This window comes from Puma concolor, chromosome A1, assembly GCF_028749965.1.
Source record: "Puma concolor isolate L17-30 chromosome A1, mPumCon1.1.hap2, whole genome shotgun sequence".
NCBI classification, from domain to species: domain Eukaryota; kingdom Metazoa; phylum Chordata; class Mammalia; order Carnivora; family Felidae; genus Puma; species Puma concolor.
Genome location: NC_141667.1, coordinates 68,120,488 through 68,140,932, shown reverse-complemented (window position 1 = coordinate 68,140,932; position 20,445 = coordinate 68,120,488). Strand labels below are relative to the sequence as shown.

The 20,445-nt window shown below is 39.5% G+C and overlaps 1 protein-coding gene across 1 annotated transcript in view; it reads left to right on the top strand.

The window, feature by feature from the left end:
- The window catches only part of LOC147584218 (uncharacterized), a 157,757-nt gene extending 141,059 nt beyond the window's left edge, over nucleotides 1-16,698 (top strand). Inside the window, exons 3-4 of the mRNA XM_086716113.1 lie at nucleotides 1,429-1,612; nucleotides 16,108-16,698. The gene's annotated coding sequence lies outside the window, so the exon portion shown is untranslated. The remainder of the gene's footprint in view (nucleotides 1-1,428; nucleotides 1,613-16,107) is intronic.
- The last annotated feature ends 3,747 nt before the right edge of the window (nucleotides 16,699-20,445 follow it).

Here is a 20,445-nt window from a genome sequence, read left to right as displayed (position 1 = left end):
TTTTTTTAAACTTCCACTAAGTAGTGGAAATAAATACTTACTAAGCACAACAAAAACAAGAGTTTTAAAGATTGCTCCAGAGAAGCTGTTTTGGTGGTTAAATGAGAATAGTCACAATTCAAGAAAAGGTATTGGCTGACTTTACTAGTGCCTCCTCTGAATATTTTCTAATCCTAGTTCTAACATGTAGCATTTAACATTTGGAATCCATCTTGAAATACAAGAGACCCAAAGCATCAAGAGCATTTATTTGCTACACTTATAATGGCAGATGATTGAAATATTCATATCCATCTGTAACTTTTAGTTACTCAGTTTTTAATAGCTGCTTAGGAATTCTATGAAACTGCATAGAATGCAAATAAGTTTTTTTATATGAAAAGCAATTTTAGTGATATTTGGTTTTATCACCTTTCTTGGAATGAAAAACTAAGTTGATGGTAATGAGCGTTGAATTGTGAGGTATGAATTTGTAAAGACAGGTTTTGGAAGGCTTGCCATGCCAAAGTTTGTAATCAGAGTATGAACTTGCCCCTTCAGTGAAAGCCATCTGTCTCCTAGAATTCTCTCTCCTCAAGTAGTTAGAAGAAGCCTGTACACACTTGACTCTACCAATGAAAACCCACAGCTTCACCTCTTCTTTTACAAGTGTATGCCATTTCTTGTATGAATTTGAGGACTGCTGAAATGTAAGCATGCGTCTTGGAGTCTTCCTTTCTCTAGCTGCCTGCTACTCCCTCTCTTTTTTCCTAATTTCTGGTCAGACTTCCAAAAGATATTATGAACGAAAAATCCTCATAGGTCTCCTTCTCCTCCTTCTTCTCCTTCTCCTTCTCCTTCCTCTTCTTCAATTCTTATGGCAATTTTAAAGCTTCTTATATAAATATCCTATTAAGTCACATTTTTCTACTATGACCACTTTCTCTAGGTTCAAGAATTGGAACATTGGTAAAGCACTTATAATGTTCCCTTTTAATTAACTTCTAATGTTTGCTTTCCCACTCAGTTTAAAATTAAATATTTTTTATACGGGAATATATTTTTGCAGTCCTGGATTAAAACTTAACTCCCAGAGACCAGCCCTGAAAGATCTGAGACCTTACTTAAGAGGTTAAAATAATAAATACCCAGTGAACAGCTACTGGAGAAATGGTTAGTTTAACTTTTTAGGCTGGGTGCCCAAGGTGGGCTGCTTCCATCTGTAGGGCACACACACCTTATTGTAGAGTGCAGAATGCACACATTTTAGCTAGTCACTTTCAACATATGCCAGGGAAGTAGATAGCTCCATTAGGCAATGTCAGAGAAGATAAATGTATCCAAAATACTTGCCAAAAATGCTTAGTGAGCATCAGAGAGATGGGTTCTGCTTTCCAAATTATTAAGCAGACTATTCAGAAGTACTGAAACATTCATTTTTCATTGCAGATTGTTGACTGGGAGCCGGAGACAGCTGTCTTCCTCTGATGCCCCATGGTAATGCCCACAGGAACTTTCTCCCTTCAGCATTCAACACGCTAAAAGGTGTGAAAGGATATGCATCATTTAGCAGCACTGACATCTAGGATTTGACTGGAGAATTTTAGGCACAGAAGCCTATGGATCCTGGAAGGTCAGTTGTCTACCTCTAGATGAATTTGTTTCAGTAATATCAACTTGTCTGGTTTTCTCTGCACACACAAAAAAAGCTGAAATAAATTACCATAGTCTCAGGGTCCCTCAGTAGCTCAGATGGTTAAGTGTCCAATTTCAGCTCAGGTCATGATCTCATGGTCCATGAGTTCGAGCCCCAGGTTGGGCTCTGTGTTGACAGCTTAGAGCCTGGACCCTGCTTCAGATCCTGTGTCTCCCCCTCTCTCTCTGCCCCTTCCCTGCTCACACTCTGTCTGTCTCTCTCTCTGTCTCTCAAAAATGAATAAGTGTTCAATTTTTTTTTTTAATTCAGATTTCAGATTCTCATGCCAGGTAGGGCCTGGGAACATGCTTTTTCACAAACAACGAAATTTTGATGTAGGTGATCCCATCACCTCTCATCTGAGGCACACTGCCTGAGGACCAAGCAGAGCACCCCCTCAAAGTGCCCCTCAGAGGACCTGAGCTCTCTTCTCCCCCTTGGGGAAGGATGAAATGAGCATCTATACTCCTTCAGGATTTTAGGCAGATCTACTCATAAAAAAGAATTAAGAGCAGTTAGTAGCATTGTTTTGACATATGTCAACTTAGTCATCTTCTTTTCTCATTCTGGTATTTCTTCAATTTTTCTCCAAGAAGAAATGAATTGATGGCTCCAGCTCTAGATCTCAGTTATTATTTTACTATTTTTCACTAAAGAGCAGAAAGCTATCCACCGTGGCCGCTATGTTTAGGCAACAGTTCAATTATCATATGATAATTCCTTTATTAGTAACTAGTAGTGAGGGACTAGAACTCTAGCTAGCTTTTCCCTTCTGACCACTAGACACTTTGAAGAGAAAGCATATAATAGGAAATAATAGGAGGTATAGGGGCATTCTCTGTTTGAAACCACATCTTAAGAAACTTGGATAAAATACGTGAAGTTCCTCTTCAATGCTTTTCTTATTGACTTGGAACTCCCCACCTTCTCATCCATTTCTTCTTGAGAAGACCTAAGTGTTTCTCTGTTTGCTACCACCCGGGTGCCCCTCAAAAGGGGCCTCTAGCTAAAATTTTCTCCTCCTTCCTGTATATCAGAATGTGTTCTCCTATAAAGCTTTAACTATTCATGTATCAATATCAATGCAGAAATCAATTTTTATTGTTACCAAACAGAATCTAGCTGCACATCAAAGGAATAACACACTGAGGCCAAGTGAGCTTCATTCTAGAGATGCAAAAGTAAATCAATTTTAGGAACTCTATTAACTGAATTCATTTTAATATATCTAAGAAGAGTCACCTAAGATCATTTCCACTGATGCTAAAAATGCTCTTGAAAAAAATGTACATCTGTTCTTCAGAAAAACTCTCAGTCCTCAACATGATTGAGTAGATCTGTCTTAGCCCCAGAGCCATCATCATACCTAATGGGGGGCTACTAGAAACATTTTCACCAAAGTCAGATAAACAAAGGATATTTATTTACTCTTAACTCTCATAAGTCACTATAGGAAAATGATAAATTTCATGGATTTTGGTATTGAACCACCAAAGTTCAAATGCCACCTAGGACCTATGAGACTGTGGGAAATTTACTTACTATTTCTGTGCTGAATTTCCCTTTCTGTAAATGTAGATAATGATGAGACTTACTTCTTAAGGCTCCTTGCTAAGAGGTGTAAATAGATTGACAAGTATAAAGTACTTATACACTACAAGGCATATAAATACTCAATAACTTTTTACTATCATCATTATTATTTAACATTATTTTTTGAGGTACTAGACAAGTAGACAAACCGAACAGATAGGAGAAGGGAATTTAGAGGTATTAAAAGGAAAGATCAAATTATCTACATTTTCAGTTACTGTAATTATAAAACTGGGAAATCTAAGAGAATCTCCTGAAAAACTACCAAAAACCAATAAGAAAGTTCTAAAAATAGTAGAGTATAAAATTCACATTCAGAAATCAATAGACACCATGTATATGAAGAAAAATTAAATTTTAAACTTCATTCATTTTTTTTTGAAAGAGAGAGCAAGCAGGGGAGGGGCAGAAGGAAAGGGAGAGAGAGAATCTTAAGCAGGCTCCACACCCAGTGCAGATCCCAACAACTGTAAGATCTGACCTGAGCCAAAATCAAGAGTCAGATGCTTAACCAACTGAGCCTCCCAGGTGTCCTGAAACTTTAATTTTAAAAAAGGCATAGCATGTTCCTAAAGAAGAAGACTCAGCATCATAAAGATGTTAATCCCCCCCTCAGTTAATTTATAAGTCTGTCACTATCATTAATAAAATGCAAGGAATATTTTTAACTAGATAAGCTGATTCTAAATTTCATATGCAAAAACAATCATTCAGGAAGTTCCAGGGAAATTCTGGAAAAGAAGAGAGTAAGTGACCATTTATTCCCACAGATATTAAACATTATAAAGTCTGTCTTTCAAAAGTATATACTATCACACACATAGACAGATTAACTGAATAGAATATAAACCTAGAAATGAGCCTACACACACACACACACACACACACACACACACACACACACACAAGAATTTAGGGTACAAAAAAGTTGTCATTAGTATCAGCTGGGAAAGGTGGAACTATTAAATTTTTTTAGACGGTGATGTGGTAATAATATAGCCATCTATGAGAAAATAGAAATAGATCCTGTCAAGAATTGTGACAAGCCTGAGATCGTACCCAACAAGTTAGCCTGCTAGGGTTTCAGAGATGCTCTCAGAAGACAGAGACTCCTGGGTCAAAGACAAAAGAAGCATGAGCTCCATAACGGCATCAGTTCCCCTTGCTCCTTAAGTACCCTGAGAGTGGTGCAGAGATTGGCCCGGGGGATGCCCCACACAGTAGGTTGTGTCACAGGGTGAGGAACTTTGAGTTTAGGAAACTTTCCATCTCATAAGGGGACTGCTAGCAAACCTATCTAACCTAGAGGGAAACATCTTTATTATCCTGACATCAAAGAAATCTGCCCTTTGACCTGGAGAGAAATATTATCTCTATCTCCCAAGGCTGATCACTACATAAGCATCCCTGCAAAGAGAGTTCAGAACGAAAGTTGTCGTAAGATGCACAGATATTTGAGAGCTCCATGGACAACTGACTCGCGACAGATCCACACCTTTCCTCATCTACCAAGATAAATCCAAAATGGTTCAAAAACTTAAACGTTTACAAAAAAAGGAGGGTGCCTGGCTGGCTCAGTCGGCAGAGCATGGGAATCTTGATCTTAGGGTTGTGAGTTTGAGCCCCATGTTGGGTGTAGAAATTACTTAAAAATAAAGTCTTTTAAAAAAGGAAACAATAAAAGAACCATAGAAAGAAAGAATACTCAAAATGGCAGAGACCTTACTAAACTATGATGCAAAAATATCATAACATAATTTTAAGTGCATGCTAAAATTACCAAAACAAAGTCAAGAAACAAACTGGGGAGGAGAATTTACAAGTCATATCAGAAACACAGAGCTAATTAACCTAATACAACTGTTATAAATAAAATGCTAAGTGAAAAACCAAAGCCCAACAGAAAAACAGACAAAAAAGAAAAACTGTTCACCAGAAAAGAAAATACAGATGTTTCTTAAACATATGAAAAGATTTTCAATTTTACTCAAGAACAGCCTACTAAAATTACAATAACATAATATTCTTCACCTTTTCAATTGGCACAACATAAAAATGTCATAATACACTATATTGGTGGCATGGAGAAAGAATTGGGACAATCTCTATGAAGAGAAATTCGACAACACTACCAAAATTAGAAATGTGTATGTTCCTTGCAAGTCCATTTCTAGGAATTTACAGATACACCAGTACACATGCAAGTGTATACAAATGAGATTCACTGCAATATTGTTGGTAATGGAAAACTATTGGAAGTAACAAATTTCCACCAAAAAGGGATTTGTTAAATAAATTATGGTACATCCATATATATAATGCAATACTCTGCAACTATAAAAGAGAATTAGGAAACTCTATGTGCAGATATGGAAAAGATCTCTAGGATATAAAGTTTTTCAAGTTGATACAGAAGAGTGTATGGTATCTGTTGCAATTCCTCTTTTTAAAAAAGGGGAGGACAAATTTACATTTGATTATATTTATATAAAATGCATCAATAAAGATACATGAGAAATTAATAATAGTGACTGCCTTCAGAAAGGGGAACTGAGTGGCTGGGAAAGGATGTCTTTCCACTGTATATCTTAATCAGTCAGGATTCAGTTACAACTAAAAGAAACCCCCTGGCTAGTTTTAACAGAAGTGCCTTTAAGACAAAAATTTAGATTCTTACAAAACTCACTGGAAATGCTGGAAGAGCAGACTTTAGAATAGCCCCCCCCAACCCTCGCCAAAAAAAAAAAAAATGCTCCTAGAGAAACACCAAATGCTCAAGGAAACTGCTGACTCTTCCACTCTCAGGAAACTGGGGTGAGGGCAGTGAGGGAGAGAAATTTATGGACTTGACTTCTGGTTCCAGGTTCATCCAGCTTAGTTTCATTCCACAGATCAGAAGGCAGAGTCAGAGCCACTACAGCTGACTAGAGGAGAACTTGGGCTTAGCTGCAATTTAGCTGATACCACTCTCATCAGCTAAATGGATGACTGACATGCCATTTCTTGCCCCAAATAATTTATTTCCAAATTCAAATTTTATAAAAGTCGGTCTGAGGGGCGCCTGGGTGGCGCAGTCGGTTAAGCGTCCGACTTCAGCCAGGTCACGATCTCGCGGTCCGTGAGTTCGAGCCCCGCGTCGGGCTCTGGGCTGACGGCTCGAGCTTGGAGCCTGTTTCCGATTCTTTGTCTCCCTCTCTCTCTGCCCCTCCCCCGTTCATGCTCTGTCTCTCTCTGTCCCAAAAAATAAAATAAAAAACGGTGAAAAAAAAAAAATTAAAAAAAAAAAAAAAAGTCGGTCTGATTGGTAAATCTAACTTGTATATGAAACTGTAGTTTCAAGGATCTATTTAAATACAGTTTTCACTTTTCAGCCTGTACCTTATAGAAAGTTGGCGTACAGGCTGAACAAGCCCATCTATTGGATTTACTACAATATTACTTCTTAAATTTTGAAGCACAAAAATGCATTAACTATTTTTTTATTCTTATGTTTTTATTTTTATTTTTTTGAGAGAGAGAGAGAGCAGGAAAGAGAAAGAGAATCTCAAACAGGCTCCACGCTCAGCATGGAGCCCAAGGCAGGGCTCGATCCCACGACCTTGGGATCATGACCTGCACTGAAACCAAGAGTCGGATGTTCAACTGACTGAGTTACCCAGGTGTCCTTGTGTTAGCTGTTCTTAAAAATGAAAGTAAAAAATTAAAAGCTTACTAAGTCTGGCTTATAACAGCTTATTCATAATCACAAAAATAAAAGTAACCAAGGGTCCCTGTATTAGTTTGCTCAGGCTGCTATAACAAGATACCACAGACTTGGTGGCTTAAACAACAGAAATTTATTTTTTCATAGTTGTGTTATCTAGAAAGTCTAAGATCAAGGTACCAATCAATTCAGTTTCTGGTGAGGGCTCTGTTCTTGGTTTGCAGACAGCCTCATGTCTATGTGATCACATGCTTTTCCTCAATGCGTGTGCTCAGAGAGAGAGAGAGCTCTGTGTCTGTCTCTTCCTCTTCTTGTAAAGGCACAGCCCTATCAGATTAGGGCCCCACCCTTATGATCTCACTTAACCTTAATTATCTCCTAAAGGCTCTGTCTCTAAATACTGTTTCATTGGGGGTTAGAGTTTCAACATATGACTTTTGGAAGGACACAATTCAGTCTGTAGCAGTCCTTTAGGGAATAAAGAAAGAAAATCTATTACATCCATACAATGAGATACTACTCAGAAATAAAAAGGGACAAATTATTGAAGTATAAAATACCATGGATGAATCTCGAATGCATTATGCTAAGCAACTAAAACCAGATTTAAAAGGCTATATTACTGTATGAGCCTATTTATATGATGTTCTGGAAAAAGCAAACATACAGAAACAGAAAATGGATCAATAACTGTTAAGGAACAGAGAAAGGTTTGACACAAAGGGATGTGAAGGAATTTTTTGGTGTGATGGAATTATTTTATATTCTGATTATAGTGATGGTTACATGACTATTTGTATTTGTGAATACTTACAGAACTTTACACTAAAAGAGATAACATTTAAATTATACTTAAATTTTTTTTTTTTTTTTTTTTTAAATTTTTTTTCAACTTTTTTTTTTTATTTATTTTTGGGACAGAGAGAGACAGAGCATGAACAGGGGAGGGGCAGAGAGAGAGGGAGACACAGAATCAGAAACAGGCTCCAGGCTCCGAGCCATCAGCCCAGAGCCCGACGCGGGGCTCGAACTCACGGACCGCGAGATCGTGACCTGGCTGAAGTCGGACGCTTAACCGACTGCGCCACCCAGGCGCCCCGATACTTAAATTTTAAGATTAAAAAAAATCCTATTCCATGTCCTCTACCCTATCAACTAGTCATCATATTGTAAGGTAATAATGTCTAATAATGATATAAAATAGCTCTTCCCTACCAAGTATTTCTTTTATTGCTTTTTGAATTTAACAGAACTTCCAGGAGAAGATAAGGTACTGACTTAGCTAAAGACTGAATCTTAATGAAAGTTTAGAGAAAGATTATTTTTTCATTAGAATGTCCTTTGTGATTAAACTCCATTAACAGAAAGTCACTTACTTAGTGTCCAGGCCCACAAACTAATAATAATAAAGTAGGAATCTGTGTAAACAGTCCTGAGCTCTCTTCCTGAGAGCTAGTTTAAAAAAAAAAAAAAAAAAAAAAAAAAAAAGGCATCAGAGGGATTGAGAGAACATGAATCCAACCTGCTGTGTCCTATAGCCGCACCTACTCAGAAGAGGAGAGCTAGGTTTCCATTTCTCAGCTGATGTCCTCCCCCTCCCTTCTCTCCATTTTCCCACCATCTGCCTGGTGTCAACACAGCAACCAAATATCATTTGTACCATGTTTTATCATCAATAAAAGAAAAATAAACTGGTGAGCAAAGCCTTTGTTATAACAACATAAGAACATTTTTTAAACCTCACCAAGCAAGGAAACAACAACAGATGAAAACCACAATCTCTAATGGCACTTCTCTTAGAGAAAACAAGTAGCAAAGCACTGATAGCCTATCAGCATGAGGACGCAGAAAATGTGCAGGCAAATTTCCGGCATGTTATTCCCTAGACAGTTTCTCCATTTATTTGCTATGCAGTGAAATTTATTTAAAACATTTTGAGGGCATCATCAGACTAAAAATCATCAGACCAGAAAGGTCAGCCTATTCAGAATGAAAACAAAAACTGCATTGCTCCCAAATAACATCATCCATCCTGCTCCTCTCCACTTAGCTTCCTCTCATTCATTCCCTGATGGTCAGATTTGCACACTGTGGGAAGATAGGTTGAGTCTGTTATCCAACCTCTTCCCAAGCAGGAGAACTAGTTTGGAAGGTAGATGAGGGTGGGAGTAGGGCTGTGCAAATGTAGACCCCTGTTCTTCCCCTTGGGAACTGAGCCTCCAACCCTTACTGTGAGTCCAAGAGCTGTACGTACTTGGGTCTGGCCGGAGTTGCAAGGAAGCAGGGCGACTGCCAGGAACACCTCTACAAGATGACTGGGATTCACACTTGGCTGCCATGTTCATTGCTGCATTTCTGCACTGCCTTGCTCAGGCCTGGGCTGCCCAGTGAGACCCACAGAAGTATTCACTCCTCCCCACTGCTCTCAAGTGGTCACTCATCCCTATTTTTAGGATTCCTTAGCAACTGAACAACCTGTTATTCCATAGCTAATATTTTGCATTCCTGAGTCCATTACTCCACTTATCACCCCCTCCTCCCTTCCCCCAAATGTATGCCATATTGTGCCTGCGGGTTCTATCCTCAGATGTATCCCCTATCATCCCTGTGAGTTCTCCCGGGACAGGAAAAGCATATTCATCAGCATCTGCTCTGTGCTGCACAGCTCCTGGATTCAAGACATTCTTCCTACTCTGAACCCCTTCTAATGAAGTTGAACCCTATTCCCATCTTCCTATTTACACCAGAGATGAGGAACAGCTAATCAACATTCTCTATATCATAAGGTTTCATTTTACTTTATTAGAAACAAGAAATACATGGCATATTTAAAAAATCAATTAGCTGCTTTTGAAAAAGCCATAGGGCAAGAGAGCTGCACCTGTCCCGCTATGGCTCCAGTATGGGAGGAGAATTTATTTTGTAAGCCCCCAGGCCTAAGAAACTCTGCCATTTTTATTGTAAATCATAGAAGCGTTTGTGCTACTGTTGTAGATGTTATCATATAACTGAGTGGGGGAGATCTCTGCTTTTTTCAACTCAGGATCATTTTTAATCATTCAGTCTTGGCAGCTTCGGTTCTCAGCAACCCCTCTCTGTTACTAACAGCTTGTTCCTATTCTTAGCATGGTGGGAATGTTGGCCTATGTGATGTATTTTGGGAAAATCAGCTAGAGTCATTGAATGTACAAATGATGAAGCTCATTTTATAGATATTTAAATTAAGATAATGCTAACCTTAAACTGCTCAATCTTCCACAATAAAAACCATTTCTAAGTGTATCCTATTTATTATGAACATTTTTTTTTCTGGTGAAAAGAGATTCTATTTTTCTTTCACCATGAGAACTTAACAATAAACAGTTTTACAGTGACCTCTCAACAAAGACCAATGTACTTTCAAATTGGAAAGTGTGGGTTCTAGACTCACTGGTACAGACTCTGCTTCTGCTCTCCTGTGGCAGCTGGTATGCTCCACTGAAGAATTGTCCTTGGTGGAGCATGAAGCAGGACATTCTTTTGTGCAGGCCCTTCATTGTCTTGCCAACTATGTCAGGCTTTGTCACTCTAGTACTTAATGGAAGGGCAAGATGTGAATGTGAGTAATTTGCATTAGCATGGACTCCGTAGGCCCAGAGTTTGACTCTTTTGCTACAGATTAGAATATACCTTGTTTGACATTAGCTTTCAGCCAAATAAACCAAGATAGAAAACTTGAAGAAAAAAAAAAAAGATGCTATGAGATTCTGAGTAAGTTGGAGGCACTGATTGGCTCAAAGAGCTGCCCTTTTATCCGGGATATCACATGCCTCCTGTCAACCCAGGGGAGTAAGTCACTATTATGACTCTTACCCTTGAGGTTGAGATATGTGCACATTTCACACTTCTATAATTTTACCATCAGAAGCTGTCTTTTGGACAGCTTGGACATTGTCTTTTGCTCTTAGTAAACATTATGGTTAAATGTATTCTAGCAGCTTCATCTATATTAATATACTTTTCCAAAAGAATTATCTTAACTCTCATCTATACCTACCAATGATGCAACTAATTTTTATTGTTACCTAAGATAAGCCAAAAAGACCACTTTTGCTTCAGCCAGCTGTATGTTTGAGCAAAAGGACAATTTTGATAGAACTATTTAGACCATTTGTCTCAATTTTCAGAATCACTTTGATCCAGCTGATGCTCTGTAGTTTCAGCCAAGAGCTGCTCTGGATGACCCCACCCTGGGGACCCTAAGTCCAAAGAAAAAGCTTCCAGCTGAGGAGCTGGTGGCAGAACTGGGAGATTAAACCCACCCATCCCACTGTCCTCCATGCAGCCCTCTCTCTGCAAGTTTTAAGTCCAGGACAAGAGGCCATTGGAGAGCTGGCTTCTCTCCTTTGTTTCAGAAAGCACAGAGGAGTTCTGTGTTCTCCTTGGCTGCCTTTCTTAAATTCCTAGTGTCAGGATTTGGTTGTTCTAAGTAACATAGCCCTCGCCCCATCTAACCCCCCACCCCCCTCCCCCACCTCCTGCTCCTTTCTGCCTTCCTCCAGCAGCAAATGGTGGGCATCACATCTCTCCAAACTCAGCCTCAGACAAATTAAACTCTGGTACCCAAATGGGCCATTTGGTTCCCTTACTAAAGGCAAGTCCAGCATCTTTATTTGACACCTAAAAAGACAATCTGTAACAGATCCGGGGGTAATACACCTAGAAACGATACATCTGAATAACTCCCTATGGGGAGATTTTACCAAAAAGTTCTATGTCAATCTTGCACAACCTCTATGAGCTCATTTGTGAAATAAGATTTGAGTCCTAACCACAATTCTTGGAAGTAAATAAGAAATTTAGGTAAATGTTATGCAACTTTGAAGCTACTATTTGGTATTCCTTTCACTATCAGTTTTAAAAAACTGTTTTAAAAATATCATGTTTTGAAGGGAGCTTTGTTTTTCTCAGCTCTTTCTCCCATCTGCTACATTTTGTAACAAAGCCATAATCTGGTGTTTATGATATTAGTTGCTGTGGAGATTAATTTAATGCTATGCTATTCCTGTTTTACTGAGACAGCATGAGTCAGTACAGGGGTTTGAAACATAAGTATTACCACAGTAAGCATTTGAAAAAAAAAGTAAAACATTTAATAAATAGAATCAATTTTAGAATTAATGGGTACTCACCTTTGTACTCACATTTTTGCTTAGTGGCAGGGACATTTTAAAGGATTAGACCAAAGCAAACTCTATTTGAAAAGAACTATTACTCGAGAAAGGAAATTGCATACAAATGAAGAGATGAGGCTATTGTATTTTACAATGACCTCCATTGCATGCCCCAGCATAAAGTATTTTTAGGAAGATAACTGAACTCTCCCTCCTCAGAATAGTTGATTAGTCTCTCTAGGTTGAGGGGAGGGGGAGTGGGGAACTAATGCAGGAGAAAAGACAGAGACCTGTAATAGAAGACACTTCTACCTTAAATAATAATTTTCTTAAGGCCTATTGTTCCTTCCACTAGAAAGGAAATAATGCCTTTCTTTCTCAGCACCTCCCTGCCTTCCCATCCACTCAACGAGCCCCTCCCACCTCTTACTGCTGCCCTCCTAAGCCACATTGACACTGCCCTACACCTGCAGGCCCTTCTCCCTTACAGCTTTCACCCCATTGGAGTCTCCCACAGGTCAAATGAGACTTGAAGCAGGGGAGAATTCTCATTGGCAATGCTGTGAGTTTGGCTGATGGTAGAGGAGGAAACCAGATGGAGAAGGGAAATCAGACAAGTAGCTTGCTAGGGCGAATGCTGATACAGCTGTTTCTTCATCCTTACAGTTATGACATTCCTGCTTTGACGCCTCCAACTTTATTCATTGCCCCACTCCTGCCCCTGATTTTACACCCTGCCCCTTTGCTGCTCTTTGTCACTGTCCTCTTAGTCACCAAAGGAGAGGGAAAAGCAGTTTGTTATTTGAGAGATTTGGCCTGGATTATTTAGCAAATGCTTTTATTAGGATGCGTTTACAAGTCTGATGTCTTATCTCCTTGTTTCCCTCAGTGAGCTTCCTGAAGGAAGTTCCTGTCTTCCAACATATTATTTACAGACTGGCACTTAGCATACCATAAGTGCATAATGAGTGTTATTTATTTTTTTTGTCATATAAAGATAATTGGTGGGAAGTATAATGTATCCTAGCCTCTGAAGAAGCTAGGTCATCATTGGGCTATTGTCATCTGGGGCAAGTTGAAAAGTTCTGGAGCCTCTGAGCCAGATGCTCAGATGGGTGAAATGTGCCCAAGGGCTCCAAGTGTGGACTACAGAACCCACAGACACTGCCCATACTGTTTTACTGAGCTCACACCTGAGTCATATACCTGTTCATACCAGGTGCGTGGCTTAGGACTTCAAAGGGAGACTATGATAGTGCAATGGATTTCAAATTCACAGTCAACAAACAACTCAACTCAAGTTAGCTTATTTCTCTGTAAATGAATTAGATTTAACTCTAAAATCTCCAGTTTCAATGAGGGGGAGAGACTCAGTCCTGTCACTCTCATTGCAGTTTCAAAGTTAGCCTCTTGGAGTAAATATTCAGTCAAATAAAAGACTTGAGCTCAATCCACTTGGAGCTCACATTCAACATCAGAGGTGTTTTCCATTCACACGGATTCTCCTCTTACCCCTCAAGCTGTGTCTGGGTGCAGGGGGAGAACAGCAAGGAAGGGTCTGATTGTGCCCCAGATGCCCCTGTCTTTGCTTCACAGTTTTGCAGCTGAATAATTTGTAGTCTGTTGTCTTAATGTAATGAAGTCTACCACCCTCACCACCATTCAGTGCCTCCTGTCTCTAGTGAAGCTTGGAGACTGGACCTCATCTTGATCCTTTGGGCTACCCTCCCAAGATCCTGCACTATAGGGTCACCTTGCCCAAGGCAAGAGGACCCCTGCCCTCTGCTGGAAACTATAGGAGAGCTCCATGTTCAGGCTCCGAGCACTGTTTCCAGCCTTCTCTCTGCTTCCCCTGCCACACTCCCATTTCCACTCTGGGTTCCAAAGAGGGTCAAACCCTCTGCTTTAGGGTTTCCCCTACAGAGAAAAGGGAGAGGTGTCGGCAGGAAGTTGCGACAGAAGGGGGTGGGGGAAGGTGGGAAGAAAGCCTGGGGGGTGAGGGGCAGCAAATAGTCTCAGCTAAACTCTCTTGCTCTCTTCCTTTTTTTTTTTTTTTAATGTTTTATTTTATTTTTGAGAGAGACAGAGACAGAGACAGAACAGCAGGAGAGGGGCAGAGAGAGAGGGAGACACAGAACTTGAAGCAGGCTCCAGGCTCTGTGCTGTCAACAGAGCACGACACAGTGCTCCAACCCACTAAGTGTGAGTCATGACCTGAGCTGAAGTCAGACACTTAACCGACTGAGCCACCCAGGTGCCCCTCTCTTGCTCTCTTCTTTCCAGATTCTTTCATTGACTCTTTTCTACTATTTGGAGACATTAAAAAGGTATATTATCTTAACCCAGCCTGCTCTTTATTTCAAAATCGAGTAACTTTTGAACTACTCCTTCAAACACAAGCAGCAGATAGGTTTGTAAGCAGGCTTACAAATAAAACAAAAAATCTAATTGCACTCAAGAACCATATTTTAAAATACTATTCTTATTCTTAGTAATAATAGTTAAAATATAAATTCTAAAAGTATTCCTGGTGAAATCTTGTGTGTGTTTTAATTGGGCTTGCAGATCTTTGAAGCTTCAAATTCTATCATCTTCGCCAGTATCTGATGACTCATGCAGCAATTGGTTCTCGCTGATCTCAGCTTCTTTTCTATGGGCAAAGGGGCAGCAACAGACACGTCTTTGATCATTAATAATTTCAGCACCTCTGACCCATCACTTTCCAAGCAATTTCTCCCGAAGGTGCTCTTGGAATAGAAAATCATGATCTGGGAACTAGGCCTGGGTGCTTTTGGTATGTGAGAATGGGGGATAGCGAGGGACACTGAGGCCTGGTGGATCCCCTTTGCTCAAAAATGAATAAGCTAGCTAGGCTAGAGGAATAGAGGTATAGTCTGGAAGACCCTCAAGTGTCACGGGAGCTATGTTTCCTGGAGTGGTATCCTGGGACAGCCTACACCTACTTACTGGCAGTTCTGTGGGAGTCTCATGAAGTATCTTTGGTCTCCATAGCTGGAGGCACAGAACACTTGGGGCTTCCTCCCACCTTTGCCACTGCCCACCTATCCCCCACCCAGCACTGGGTAATGTTATGCAGATGACCAGTGATAGCAATGACACCTGCCTTACCACCAGTCTGTTTATATGCACAGTATCTCAGGACTTTACTGTCATGTCTGTGGCATCACTGGACATGCCTAAGAGAGAGGCCGCTACATGTGACCTCAATGATTCTCAGCTGAGCAGCTCAAGAACAAAATTTTCAACATCCACCTGACTGAATTCATTACATACAAAGTAGAACTAGGAGGTGGCCCCCTATCTCTTTGCAGACATAAGAGATTTTGTCTGCAAACAGCAACAGAATCCACACCAGCACCCAACCTCCACCAAGAACACAGCATCTAGTGATGCTACTGCTACTCCCTTTTTTTAGTGACGGGACTTTCTTTGTTGTCCCCAACATACAACCCCGTGGCCTAGGACAGGGCTCTACCCCAGTATATACAGTGAGGGCTGGAAACACTGAAAAAATTCCCTGTCTCCAGGAAGACTGACTTCAGTTGAGAAGGTAGAGAAGGAAGCCTGAACTTTTCAGGCATGAGATGCTGTGCTAGTTACCAATTTATCCACTCTCAGCTCTGAATTCACAGTCATCATCTACTCTGTGATAGTGGAGATGGACTCTAAATATTTCTCCTCTGCCAGCTAGCATGATGTTTAGTCTGTCTGTGGAAGGGCCTCGTCATCTAGGGGCTCATGATTTAGTGGGGAAAACACATTCACACACATAGACACACACAGAGACACATTCCTACAGGACACAGGGAAGATGAGACAGGGCAAGAATCCGGACACAAGACACTGAGGGGAGCCATGTGAGCTCAGCTTTACAAAAAAGTGATTTTCCAAAGGGAAATATGAAGAACTTCAGAAGGCAAAGTGACTTTAGTCCACAAGAAACCTTTTCTTGTTCTCTCTAGGAACGTGAACAGAGGTACTAAGTTGCCATCCATGGATTCATAAGCAAACAGCCAGATACTCACAGCTTTCCATTTCATAAGGCTATCTGAAGGTCTCCACGTCAGAGCTCAGGAATAAATCCCAGGACTTACAAATGAGCCATCAAAACATAAGCCCTTTGACAAGTTCTACTGCTGGGGAATACTGGTGAGACTCTTAATTCTGAATCCAGCTTTGCCCCATCAGGTAAGGAGCAAAGACCCCAGGAATTCCAAACTCTCCTTATCACCCTGCAGCCAAGAATGCTTCACCTTTCTCCTGCCCCATGAAGGCATTCCTAGGAGTTGATTCAACCCCATTTATCAATCCCTGTTCCTCAGTTCCCCATTTGCACAATCCCTGCACTGTGAGTCTTAGGGTTTTTAGTGCCTTAGTTTGCTCCCCCTTTCTATTGCCATCCTTGTTGACAGGGAGACTGGAAGAGGCACAATAAAATTCCTAGATATATTTTCTTTAAAAAGATACCCACTGTAAATAATTATGAGGTAGAAATCACAAATGCATGAGTATAGAATGAATAAAAATGTCAACTACTCTAATGTTATGCAAATAGGTGCTTGTGGCTTGTGATAAAATTGCTGAAGACAGCTTCATGCAGAGATTCACATAGTATGGTGTTTCACATAACAGAGCTGCCGACATGCTCTGAAAAAAACTAGGTTAGATGACACAAGAACTAGTTATAGTATTGGCAAAGATTCTGATAAATATACATGTAAAAAACTTAAGTGAAACTATGTCCTGATAACTGAGAGTAAAAAAAGCAACATTCCTAAATTTATATATCACACTATACAATATAGATTTTTTAAATAATTGTTAATTATAACAGAGTTTTCAAAAAGAGACATTTGACTGTTTTTTTCTGTATCTCTAGAAGTATATGTTACATTCAAGTTGGCCTAAAGAACTTCTTTAAAAATTATTTTATTGGGGTGGCTCAGTCATTTAAGCCTCAGACTTTTTATTTTGGCTCAGGTCATAATCTCACAGTCAGGAGAGGGAGCCTCACATCAGGCTCTGCACTGAGCATGGAGCCTGCTTAAGATTCTCTCTCCCTCTCCCTCTGCCCCTCTGTTCCACTCATGCTCACTCTCGCTCTCTCTCTCTCTCTCTCTCTAAAAAATAAATAAAAATTAAAAGTATCTTATTGAAAAAAATGAGGAGTCTCCTTATATTTAGGATTTCCCTTGTATTCAGGCATATAAGATATATAATAAGCAGGGCATTTAGTAATCAACCAAAAACTTGCCTGTCTCCTCCAGTTCACAGTAAAGGAAGCCTAGGCCTGAGCCTTCCTCCAACTTTCCTGCTTCAAGAATTTACTAAAACCTGGGAGGGTGAGAATAGTGTCTATGGCCTTCTGAGTTACCCCTTTCCTCCCCCAGAAAACAGTCATTCATAGTCTCTGACAGAGAAGGTCTTATTTAAAAATTCTAACATAACCCATATACATACATATGGTCAACTGACTTTTCAACAAAGATGCAAAGACAATGCCATAAAGAAACAATAATCTTTTCAATAAATGGTGCTGGAGCAACTGGACATACAGATGCAAAAGAAAAACAAAGAGAAAAAGAAAAAGAAAGAAAGAAGAGAGAGGAAGGAAGGAAGGAAGGAAGGAAGGAAGGAAGGAAGGAAGGAAAGAAGGAAGGAAGGGGAAAGGAAGGAAAAGAGAGAGAGAACCTCTTTTGTATCAAATGCAAAAATAGATCATAGAGACAAATATTAAACTTGTAACTGTAAAACTTCTAGAAGGTATCATAGGAGCAGAATTTTGTGCCCTTGAGTTAGGCAAGATTTCTTAGATCTTAGAAAGACTAACATCCAAAACACTAACAACATTAAACACTGACAAGGATGTGGAGTAACAGGAATTCTCATTCCTGCTGATGTGAATGCAAATGACACTGCCACTTTGGAAGACATTTTGGCAATTTCTCACAAAACTAAACATACTCTCATCATACAATTTGGATTTACTCAAAGGAATTGAAAACTTACATCCACACAAAAACCTGCACACAAATGTTTACAGCAGCTTATTCATAATTGCCAAAACTTGGAGGCAACCAAATATACATCAGTAGGTAAATGGATGAATAAACTATAACACAGACAGATAATTATTTAGAACTTGAAATGAGTTAGCAAGCCATGAAAAGACATGGAGAAAACTTAAATGCATATTACTAAGTGAAAGTAGTCAATCTGAAAAGGTTACATTCTATATGATCCCAGTTATATGACATTCTAGAAAAGGCAAACCTATGGAGACAATAAAACATCAGTGATTGCCAGGGGTGGGGTGGCAGTGGCTTGGGGTATAGGGATGAATAGGCAGAACATACAAGATTTTTAGGGCAGTGAAAATACTCTGTATGGTATTATAATATGGATGTATGTTATTATGCATTTATCCAAACCCATAGAATGTACAACACCAATAGTGAACCCTAAAGTAAACTATAGACTTTGAGAGATTGTGACATGACACTGTAGGTTCATACCTGATAACAAACGTACCACTCTGGCGATTGATGTTGATAATAATAATATGATCATGTACGGTGGGGCAGCGAGTATATGGGAAATCTCTGTACCTCACTCTCAATTTGGTGGTGAGCCTAAAACTGCTCTTAAAAAAGAGTCTTTAGGTGGCGCCTGCCTGGCTCAGTCGGTGGAGCATGAAACTCTTGATCTCAGGGTTGCGGTTCAAGCTCCATACTGGGTGCAGAGATACTTAAAAATAAAATCTTTACAATTTTTTTTTTAAGGTTTATTTATTTTTGAGAGACAGAGAGACAGAGTGAGAGCAGGGTAGGGGCAGAAAGAGAGAGGGAGACACAGAATCTGAAGCAGGCTCCAGGCTCTAGGCTGTCAGCACAGAGCCCAACATGGGGCTCAAACCCACCAACTGTAGGATCATGACCTGAGCCGAAGTCAGACACCCAACCGACTGAGCCACCCAGGCGCCACAAAAATAAAATCTTAAACAAAGTATTTAAACAAACAAACAAACAAACCAAGTGTAATTGTTCATAATCATTCCAAACTAAAAGCAACCCAAATGTTCTTCGGCCCATGAATGGTAACAAACTATAGCATTATATACTGCAATCCAATACTGCAATAAAAATAAATGAATTACTGATACACAGAACAAAGAGATGTGCCCCGTCAAACCATTATATAGTATCTCCACCACACAGAATAAATTGATAGAAACAATGCCAGGCACATAGGTAATAGTCAAATGTAGTAAAATGATTAAAAAGCAATGAGTTTTGAGTATTTATTACCTTTGTTTTGAATGTAATTTAATTGTAAGTTTATATCATTTAACTTTTAATGACTGTCTTTAATAATCAGTTTAGGAAATTCCTAAAATTTAACAGTCAGGTCTCTAGCACTTCTTTGAGCTGGCTCTAGCCCATTAAGGATCCAGATGCACATTTATGAATCCCTCCTCCACCACAAATTCTGGGGCAGCAGTGGCAACACGAAGGGAGAGTGCAAACATATGTTGTTTCCCTGGACCCCACTACTCTCAATATGCTGCCAGAACTGCTTTGACTGTATGGGATCCTTCCCTGAGCTATTCAGATTGGTTATCAGGGCTGAAATATCAGTGTCATCAGCCACACCATAAACCACATGAGGAAATGCAGGTGGATTTCAGTGGAAAAAATGATTTGGTGTTCTTCGGCAAATTTCACTCATTAAAATTATCTGTTGGGTTTTTTTTTTAAAGAGGATTTGTTGAGGGAGAAAAATTGTTATTCCAAAATGCCTTTTATTTTTGTACTCAAATCTGAAAAGATAGTCATCAAAATGTTAACAATTATCTTAGATGGTGAAAATTTTTTCCTTCTTCTTGTGATTTTCTGTAGTTTACAAATTTTCTGCAATAAATATATAGCACTAAGGTAGTATGAAAAAAAATTGAGACAAATCCTTGGTAACTTAATACTTAAAATTACATTGGTGCTGTCCTTTCAAAGACTAGAAGAATAAATAGCATTTTCGGTAAAAGAATGCCCTGGGAAACAGACATTACTATGTTCTGTTTCATTTAAAAGCCAGATGTCCAGGAATTGGATATGGTTAATTATCAATTTTCACCCAGATGGAGTGTTTGCTTTTTTTCTGTCATTAGATGGAAAAGCACAGCATCTCTGGCTACTTACTTTATTACATTCAGTCACTTTAGCTGGAAAGATTTAAGGAATAGGTGGAGCTTAGAGGAAGGGCATTTTATTCTATTATGAATGAAAAGTTAAAGCAGGTACAAG